This window comes from Arachis ipaensis, chromosome B05 (genome assembly GCF_000816755.2).
Source record: "Arachis ipaensis cultivar K30076 chromosome B05, Araip1.1, whole genome shotgun sequence".
NCBI classification, from domain to species: Eukaryota; Viridiplantae; Streptophyta; class Magnoliopsida; order Fabales; family Fabaceae; genus Arachis; species Arachis ipaensis.
The window spans coordinates 142012190-142023420 of NC_029789.2; positions in this window are offsets into that span (position 1 = coordinate 142012190).

Here is an 11231-nt window from a genome sequence, read left to right on the forward strand (position 1 = left end):
GACGAGCTAGAATCCGAGCTTTCCTGCGAGCGAGATTACCAAACACATCTTTATTCTAACTTTTTGCAGCTTCTATAAAAGTACTCATATTAGTTTCTAAGGAAACATCATTTCTCTAGGTCCTTCCAAGAAAATTATCAAAGTCCTCATGCGAACTCTAGGTTGCCAGAAACTAGAAGGGTCGAGAAGCATTAGAAGAAGCAAAAGTCACCTCAAGATTCAAAAGAATTAGGATATGATCAGACTTTAGTTTTGGGAGATGCTTGATCATAGCTTGACTAAATCTTTGGGACTAGGTATTATTTGCAACATACCTTTCTAGTCGTGTCTACAAATTCCACCACATTGCCAAGTGAAAGGTTGACCACGAAATCCAATATCTTGAAGACCACAATCTAGAAGACACCCAGAAAAACACTAAGAGTCTCGAGATAGGCCAGAAGTCCCACCAGTATTTGCCACCAAGAGAACACAGTTAAAATTGCCCCCCGTGCACCATTCCTCTAAGGTTTGCCCTGATAAATCCTTCAACCCACTCCATAGTTCAGAATGGAGGCTAAGATTGGAAGATCTATAAACCAGAGTAAGATACCAAAATGGTTCTTGCCCATAAGCGATTTCAAGATGAATAAATTGCTTGTGAGATGTCACCACTGAGATATCCCAATGAGAAAAGTTCCAAAGACACTAAATACCGCCTGCAAAACCAACTCCTTCCATCAAATACCAATTCGACAAACCAAACTTCCTCACAATATTATTAGCTTTCATACCATTTATATGAGTTTCTAGAAGACATATAAAATAGCATGATAACAAAAATATAGCTCTCTAAGCAAAACAGAAAATCCTTTACTCCCCACACCTCTATAATTCCATGTAATAATATTCATAAAAAATGAAAAAAGAAGGTGGAAATCAAACAGTAACTTACTAGATAGAGGAAACATTAGTGGTAGCTGAATCCACCGCCATGCTTTCCTGTTTATTACCCAAAGCAAAATGTACTTGACTATCACTGAGAGATATATCCGCAGGAGTCTTACCCAGATATGGAGGTTTTGATTCCTACATATTGCCTCCAACCCTGTTGTGAAGCAAATTCACCGCTTCCATAACTTCCTTGGATGGGTAATGGGTTTGAACGTAGGAACCTTCACCCAAGCACAAAGAATCACCTCCTAGCATGTATATAGCTTGCTTAATGAGCTCCAAGGAGAGCCAATAATAATCATTTTTCTCTCTCAGCAAATTGGGGGTCGTATCATCTATTTTGTCCTTCCTCTTATCATGTTGAAAATTTTGATTATTAGGAGTTCCAACATTATTTGTTTTGTTCCTCGAAGATTCTACCATATTGTTTTTCTGAAGATTTTTTGAGCCACTTTATTTGAAGGGCCCGCATGATAGTGTTGTTTCATAATAGAAGGCTTGTTAGCGTTACCTGAAGAGCTTTTTGCATTCCATAATGGGCTTTACTTTTTTGATTTGCTAGTGGACTATTTGTTTCTGGCTGTTCCTGGGCCAAGACTTCAAACCTAGAACCTGCCTTCTTAGTTTGACTTTTAGTAAACTAATGTGAGAAGATTTGTGCCGATCCGAAATTCACATTAGAAATTAAGTATTTCGTTGCAAGTATAGTCCAAACCGGTAATGGATCCTCACATCAAAGTTTAAAATAAAGATGTCACAATCCAAAATAAATATAAACCGGGAGTTTTAAATTTCGGATCGTTCTCCCTAGGAATTGCAATGAGGTGATCAATTATTGGCTATGGGGGGGATAAGGTTTGATGGCAAGAGGCAAGTAATGTAAATAGCAAGGAATTAAAGAAGCATGCAATAACTAAATGTCAAAGCAATTAAACTCAAGGCAATTGATCAAAGAAAAGGGAAATTCAAATGCTAAGAAACCTCTTAGCAAGGATTGAGAGTTAGGGTTACCTATCCTAACCATTGACCACAAACATATGATGATTATGAAGAGTCAATCCTACTTAGTCAACCATAACATCGAGAATAAGTCAAATAGGCATAATTGATCTCAATCCATAAGTCCTAGTCAACTCACTAATTAACTTAGTGAATGACTAGCATTAATGGAAACCAAATCAATTAACTACCCTAATATATCAATCAAGAATGGACATCAATGACTCAAGGTCACCAAAGTCCTCAATTCCATGCCAAGAGTGTGGAAAACTACACTAAAACTAACCTAAACATTTTATCAAACACTTGGTGTGTATGAAAATAAAAGTATGTTAAATTGCAATAATAATAAATTCTAAAGCTACCAAAAGTAAGAAAATAATAATAACAACTCAATTAAATAATAATAAACAAAAAAACATTAAATTGCATTAATAAAAATTCAAATTAACAAAAGTGTTCATAAACTAAAAATGGCAAGAATGAGAAATTAACAAGAACTATGAGAATTAAGGCAATTAAACAAGGCAAAGTAAATGAAACTACACTAGAACATGAATTAAAGAGAGAAATTGAAGAGAAAATAAACTAAGAAACTCTAATTTCTAGAGAGAAGGAGGAGCTTCTCTCTCTAGAAATGACCTATAACATGATACTAAGCTAAACCTAATTGCTCCCCCCTTGTCTCCTCTTGAATTAGGGTTGAAATAGCTTTAGAAATGAGTTAGATTGGGTTTTGGAGGCCCAAAATTTGCTACTAGCAAATTGCATTAATGAGGTCACGTGCTGGGACTTGTGTGTATGCACAGACGTGTGCGTACGCACACTTGCTGATTTTTTTACTTGTGCATATGCACAGAAAGTTGTGCGTATGCATGACTGCACACTTCCACCTATGCGTACGCACACTTGCTGAAAAGCTCCAAACTCCATTTCTTCATGAATTCTCTACTTTTACATACTTTTTCTTCGTTCCTTCAATCCAATCTTTGCCTTACAAGCTTGAAATCACTCAATAAATACATTAAGACATCAAATGGAATTAAAGTAAATAAAATTTAGTAATTAAGGGGCTAAAAAGCATGTTTTCACCTTTAAGCACAATTTAGGGAGAATTTACAAAACTATGCTATTTTATTGAATAAATGCAAGAAAATTTGATGAAATCCACCCAATTAGAGCAAATAAATACCATGAAATGTGGATTCATCATAGACCTAGCATTCGAGCGTGCTTTAGGCCGCCCATCTTTCGCATCTTTTTAGCCAACATCCACAACTCGAAGTAACTGGGATCTTCATGATTAACCACCCCTTTTGAATTGCCCTCATTCACGGGATTTGGTTCCCTAAAATCTGCTTGATATTTGTTCAAACTTGAATTGTGACCGCTAGTTTTTCCTTTTTTCGCACTTTCTAATTCCATTCCATCCAGCACCGGATCCCCCAACAGCGTTGAATCCGTCGCCAGTTGCACCTCCTTCTTTTGCTTTTTGGAACATTGATCCATCCTATGACCATAGCTACCACAACCAAAGTAAATCAAGTGGAGACCATCATACTTAATCTTGAAATCTCTGCCCAATACTTGAATGGATGGCACCAATTGCTTGCTCAAATCAATTTCAACACAAATGCGAGCAAATTTGCCCCTTGAGTGTATGGAAGTAGTATGATCAACTTTTAACATTGTACCTAATTTTCCACCCACCCTTCAGAGGAATTATTTCATGTATAATTCAACCAAAAGGCCTGAAATCCAAATCCACACTACGAGCTTCTATACTAGTTGATTAAAAGGGGAAAAATGGCCTCCATCTCTGACTAGAAGATAGTGATTCGCCACCTGCCAGAGTCCCTCAAAAAGAGCATGATGGTAGTCCCCTTCATCTGAAAAACGAACCAGAAAAAAACCTCATGTGAGATCCATAACATTAACATCCGTTTTTTTTGTCCAAGCCCTTCTTATCCAAGCTTCAATAGCACGATAACCAATATTTTTCCCCAAGAGTTTAACAATCAAAGAGCCTTTTCATGGTTTACACCACATGTCATATTCCTCTAATGAATTATCAACCACATGTTTAGGATTGAAGGGAGCTGGATCTGTATGACCTCTTTCGGTGACTTCCTCCAAATCATATTCCTCTGTGACCATTTGGATGATTTCATCCAGGGAGAGGACCATACCAATATCATTACACATCAAGCTATCCCTATATGATAAAGCTTGCTTCAGGGACCCTCTAGTACCAAATATTATATTAATCACCCTATAATCTACACGTGGAAACCAAAGTCAAGCGCGGAAATTCTTGGGAGACAGCTTAACTCAAAATAGTAGTCCTTTAGTAATTACATCCATCTCCATGGGGGTATTTCCTCCTTGCTCCACATCTTCAACACAAGCACAAATGTAGCAGGCTCCAGATCGTGAGTCAAAAATTTCACTTCGTACAGCTTCAATCGTCGTGACGCATAAACCATTACATCCTAAGGTTACAACGGAATGCACTATAAGATTTCCAACAAAGCGTCATCGTAGATCCCAACTGGTTCACGGAATACCACTAAATGTAATACCCTAATTACCCGAAGCCTTACTTCGCATCGTAAAGTAAAGGTTAATCAAAGGTTACGACAATTCTAAAGCTTATACATATTTATATAGAAGGAAATAATATATTCTAGAAGCCCGATGAAGGATTAAGCTTAAAAACAGATTTTGAAAAACGTAAAACGTTCACGCAAAGCTACACTAACCGAGGCACAAGATATACGTACAGATATCAAGACATAGATATAGATATATCAAAGTATAATAGCCATAAGAATCTAGCTGCGGCTCGCGGATTTTAAGCCGGCTAATTATATACAACACACAAAGTTTTGAAAGTAAAATACCTTATACAAACTTCCTCTCAAAGTAAGCCTCTAAGGCAAATATAAATACAAAAGGTGAGAGAACTAAGCAAAATAATCAAAAGACTTCAAAACATAGTGAAGATCCTCCGCTCTGTCCCCATCAAAACAACTCATCGAGGTGGGTTGCGACCTGCATCTGAAAAACAACAACAAAGTATGGAATGAGAACCGGAGGTTCTCAGTATGGTAACAGTGCCCAGTGATGTAAGATATAAGACTCCAGGACGCCAGATGCAATCCTAGATCTTCACATCCATCACAAGATTTCAAGCTTAAACCATAAGTAAACTTTAAAACATTAACTTTAAAAAAACAATAATAAAGGGTAATTTATCTTAAAGGATTTCTAATCTAACAATTCTCTGCTGTCCCACAGCCTTCGCCAGCCTAACCTCCCTGCGATTTCATCGCCACTGCCTACCGAACCTCCTCAATTCCAGCAGAAAACACAAATAATACAATGCAAGTAAAGCACAAGTATAAGCATGTATATCCAGTAATTCAAATAGGCAATTAGGCATGTCAAGCAATTCAAGTCGGCAAAGCAAGCAAACAGATAAAAGATGCACATGATGTATGCCTGTCCTATCTGGCTGTGATATCACATTGTCGGTTCAACTACCAACCCGATACACCTCCATGGAGATGTCACCCTTCGGTCTCATAATGGGAACCCCCGAGATATCGTGCCCGGATCACGGTCTAGGATGTTAGTGCCTGCACACTATAGTGATTCCGAAGGGATGCGAGTGGGATACTCTTACCACAGACCTCACATCTTAACGTAAGCGGGACTAACCACCGCCCTTACGCTGCCGCCGCGACCTCGACAGGCGGGATTAACCGCCATCCCTGCCAGGCGCATAGTGTCTCAATAATCTCAGTTTAAAAACATTACATCAGTGGTTTTCAAAATCATTTCATTCAATACTCAGTAATTCACCACTTCCACAATTTTCTATCAGTAATCATCAATATAATACCCCGCCTTCTCACTCAACCAAATCCGTCCTCAGTACTCTAGAAACCTAAGTCTCCAATTTTTACAATTTTGCAAGAAAATACTTAATTGATTTCACCTCGAGCCCTCTCTATGTTCTGACACCTAAAAACAAGCTAAAGAGTCTTATATAAGTGTCACAGAAGTTTACAACCCTGCCGGGAAAGTAAAACAGTTAAAAATAATATGTTTATTGAAAAACAGGGCAGTGTGCGTATGCATAGGGTTGTGCGTGCGCACGCCCAGAAGGATTTTCAAGAAGTGTGTATACGCATAGAAGTTTGCGTACGCACATAAGGTAAAAGCTTTCATTTTAAACGTGTGCACGAGGTTGTGCGTACGCACAACTTGCAAATTTTGTAGGGTGTGTGCGCGCACCAGAGTGTGCTAGCGCTCCCAACAGTAAGCACCTCCCTGTGTGTGCGTGCGCACAAGAGTGTGCGTATGCACGTTTTTAAAAATTCACAGGGTGTGCGTGCGCACAAGGCTGTGCGTACACACAAGTCAAAAATAGCCACTGATCAGAGCACGTGCACAGCAGTGTGCATGCGCACACAAACCAGAAATCACAAATTCTGCAACTTCGCAGAATTCATATTTCTGACACAAATTTCCAATGATCATATCTTTCTCTAAAAAATTCAGATTTCTACAAAATCTATACCGTTTTAAAGCTCTTTGAATTATCTATAATTTGATATAAAATTCATTTAATTTCAAAAACTGTAGCTCAAGATATAATTCGTCAAAGTTCACCGAAAATCCATTTTTACCAAAGTTCACTAACTTCTCAAATCCTTGAAATCCATAACCAAAACCAAATCAAAACCACATCAAACTCTAATTTACCTCATATCTTACCCTTTGTGTCACAATTCACCATTCATATCCAATTTCCACTCACATTACATAATTTCTCAACTTCAATTATCAAATATATGACACCATACTCATTTCTCCACCAACACCCTCATCAATCATCATTCTATCACTACCAACCATAATAATCAACTTCAAACATTCACAAGATCAATATTCAACACTATTTACTAACCTCAACAACATTATTCATCCAAATCATCAAAGTCATCAATGCATCATACATCATCATTCAACAAATTCAACAAGTCATTTCAATCCAACCTATCCTATGGGTCACTAGCCTAAGTGTCCAGAAATATTATATATTACATAGAGGAAACCAAAACCATACATTGGTCAATTCCCAATATGTGCTATACACCAAGATTTGATTCCAACAAGCTTTCAACCACAACCAAGCCACTCACTCAAATCCAAAGGCTCCCAAATTCACAATAATCAAGCTATATATACACACAATTTATAACTAATCAACCTAGGGTTCATCATAATCTCAATTTCACAAAGGTAAAGAGTTTTCTTACCTTTTCTGATGGTGTTTGGGGAACAAACCACCAATAACCCAACCTTAGATACCACCTAAACAATCAAAATACAAAAATTCACTCAAAACCAAAACCCACATTTTCGAAATCCTTAGGGCAGTGAAATGGGCAAAGATTTGAAAGAGGCTTACCACAATATTAGCTAGAAGTGACGGGCTCGGCAAGAGCTTCACGTAACCGTTGATGGCACACAAATCGGAGCACCGTAGCTCGAGTTGTGGCCACCGGAAGTTAGTGATGAATAGCAACCTTCCCCGTTTTGCTCTCTTCTCTCACCTCTCTCTATGCAGCTGGGTTTCTGAATTATGAAGAGTGAAGTGGCTGAAATGGCCTTCGTTTAAGTATATATATAAGTTGGACTTGGGCCCAACCCGTTAGCATTTTTAGCCCGTTTGGCCCAATTTCGGGCCAAACCTTTAAAATTAATGTCCGGTTTTCAATTCTAAATATTTTCTTAAGGTTTTCTACTGTTTTAAATTATTCTCGCACAGTACCGGACAGACTTAAGCTCGTACTACCGGTTCATTTACTGGTTCGAGTTTTTATGCGGTTTTTCGCAGAAAATTACATTTTCCAACTCATAAAAATCTATTGAGTCCGAAAATCATAGTTAAAATTTCTAATTAACATTCCAAATTTTTGGATCCTATTTTGGGAAATTTAATTATTTAATTAAACGGTTATTAATCGCAGTTCTTACATTCTCCCCACCAAATTAGAAATTTTATCCTCAAAATTTGGTTTACCCATCATCATCATTAAATGTTCCCTCAACTTAAACCTACTTCTTACGATGCTTCTTTTCATCCCTCCATGTCAGCTCAAAATCCTTTCTACATCTCCTATTCTTATTTATAACGCCCTATTTTAACTGAATTCAAGTCTATGTTGTATTCATCCTTCTTACTGTTAGATTTCCTCAATTCAACTTCAATACTACATTGGCTTTTCAATTCAATATGTTCCAAGTCCATTTCTCAAATAAATAATTTCCCATCTCAACCTAGACCCAAAGTCACCATGCTAAAATATCGCAATCCCTATCTTCCCGACACGACAGTTGCATTCAGTCATCATCCAAATCTAATTTATTTGCCTACCCTCATCTTCACAGCCTATCCCAACTCATTCTAATCTTACAGTCACAATCAAACTTAGTTCCTTAAAGGCCCTTACTTACCTCAACTCACTAAACTCTTCAAGTATTCAAGCCTAAGATATGTCTAGTGACCATTCTACTACCTCTATTCACAACTATCATGTGCTATTGCATTCTGCAAGCTTCTGCTGTGCCACTCTGATTTTTAGTCACTAATTAACTAACTAATACAAATGTTTAATTAAGTCATACATCATTTATAGGATTACAAAACCTAGGCTTACTTCTGAACTTCCTCAACTTGACCCAAATAGCGTTTACGCTTATCCTAAGACTAATTCCTAACTTAGTGCCTTATAGCATCTCTATGCCTAATTCTAATCTTAAACAATTTTCTACCGCTCCAAGTACAATATCCATCAATTTCCAACCACTCAACATTTTCAAAGCCTAACAACAGTTCTTATACTAACCACAACTTCACCACCATCCACTCAATCACACTCATAACACACTCAATCATTCCAATACCTAAAATATTCTATTCTCCATTTTTTCTACTCATTTGACAAAATCCCAAGGTCCACAATACCACCATATCGTTTATTCCACATCTAATTATCCAATTCATTTACAATTTCATCAATGTATACAATTCAACCTCCCTTAGACATACTAAACAACTAATAAATTTCTACTTATCATAACTAAAATCAAATGTTAAACTCAGCGTCAAAATCTAGTTGAGGGAGTCGTAGCCTGCTTATACCCTGCCTCTAACTCATCAGACCCTGCTTCTTTATTCAGTTCAGGAATCTCCTCACACATATCTTCTATCTCATGCTGCTTGGCTTCAACAAGAACTTCATCTCCATTCGGTTTTGCCTTTTTGATGCTATGCCTCACCAAATCTTCTTCCTCTGCAGTCTTTTGCCCACCGCTGTTGTGCAGTCGCTCATTCTCACTTTCTCCCTCTAATACAGAGGGAGATGTGACGGAAAGGAGCCAAGAGTGAGGAGCGACGAGCGTTGAGAGCGAAGACGGAAGTGTGCATGACAGAAGTTTAGGATTTCATCTCCGTCGGTCATATTCTGTACTTTAAACATCTTAATGTCATAGACGCAAACAGATCTACTAAGAAAAACTAATTATTTCTTCCACCTTTAGTTTTCATTTATATCTTGTACTTATTTTTTTTAGTTTCTTTTTCTTTTACTTTTCCTTTCTCTTATTTATTTTTTTATATATTTTCTTTACAATTTCTTTTTTTTTTTTTACTTTCATTATCATCTTTAATTAAAGTTTATTATTTATTTATATTTTAGTTCCTTTTTCCATTTTTTTATTTTAAATTTTTTTATTGATATTGTCTTTTACTTGAGAACCCACAACATTTAATAGTTGTTTAATAGTTGTCTAGTTGATTATTTACATCGACGTTATACAAAAATCTGCATAACATTATTACATTTGGGATATTCAGATTAGTAATCTCTGTTGGAGCCTCTTCCAACAATGTTTGGTGGGCTCAGTGCTACTTTATACGATTTTGGTGGTATGCTATATATTTAATTGTACAAATATCATCTATTCCAAGAACCAAACCAGTAGTATTAAATGTGGTGTGGAAAATGCATATTTAAATGTTCAATGGATGGCCATCAATAAATATATCAATAGAGATTTGCGTATCTATAAATAACATTTATTTTTGGGAAAAAAAATTACAAAACGATAATGTCAATGAATTTCGTTAAGCAATAAAAAATAATGCTGAGAAGACAATAATACAAAATTAATTTATTTAATTTAGTATTTATAATTATATATTTATTATATATGAAATTGTTTTTCAACAGGTCGAAAGCGGGGACAGTGTCGTCGCCGATGTCGATATCACCAGAGAGGATTAAGATGGAGGTAGGATCGTAGGAGAATGTTATGCGTTTGTTAAGGTTTGTGGGGATTACGCTAATCGCGAATTTCAAGTTGAGAAGCAAAGGCAGCAGTAGCAATCACGATAGCTCTTTTGGTGGTGTGGCTGCAAGCGGTAGGTTGGTCGGGTGGCTCCGTAGAGCCTCCCACCAGAGCGCATGTTCTGGCATTCAGGTTGGTTGGTTCCTGAAGCCCCAATTGCATATCTAGAATTGTTATTGTAATTTGAATTTGTGGTGGTTATGGCAAGATGCAGTTATCCGGGAGAGGTGAGAGCAAAGGAATAGATCTGGTGGAATGGTGGATTTTGCAGCAAAGGTGGTGATGGTTATGGAAGGAATATGAGAAAAGAAGAGAAAAGAGAAGGAGTATTTACGGAATTATTAACAAAAATCTAAGAATTAGTCATTTTTATCAAACAAAACTAATCTTGTATGGGTATAACTTTAATTTCAATTTTTCATAGTCAATTTTGTGTGCGTCTAAATCTTTCATAGTCAGAAATGGTTAATTACTTTTATTGTCGTACTATATTATTTTTGGTTTATTTATAATTTTCTCAAAATGATTATTTATAGATATTATTATATTATTTTAATTACATCATTAGTTATATATAGATTTATAGTCTTGACCTCAAAAGGAAAAAACAAACAATATCCAAGTACTTATAATTTTATTTCCTTCGCCATAGCCGTTAAAAATGAAACTAAAGGCCACCAGATATCTTACAAAAACAAAACATGAAACAAACATGAACAAGAACAAAAACAAATAGCAAGTGATATACTCCAAGCTCTATGCCACCCAATTATTCTATCAAACATGAGGTTTAGTCCCACTTTAATGCATTCACTCCCATCAATTGTTGACTCCCATTACAACTCTTTTATCCACTTCTTTTTTCAACTTAA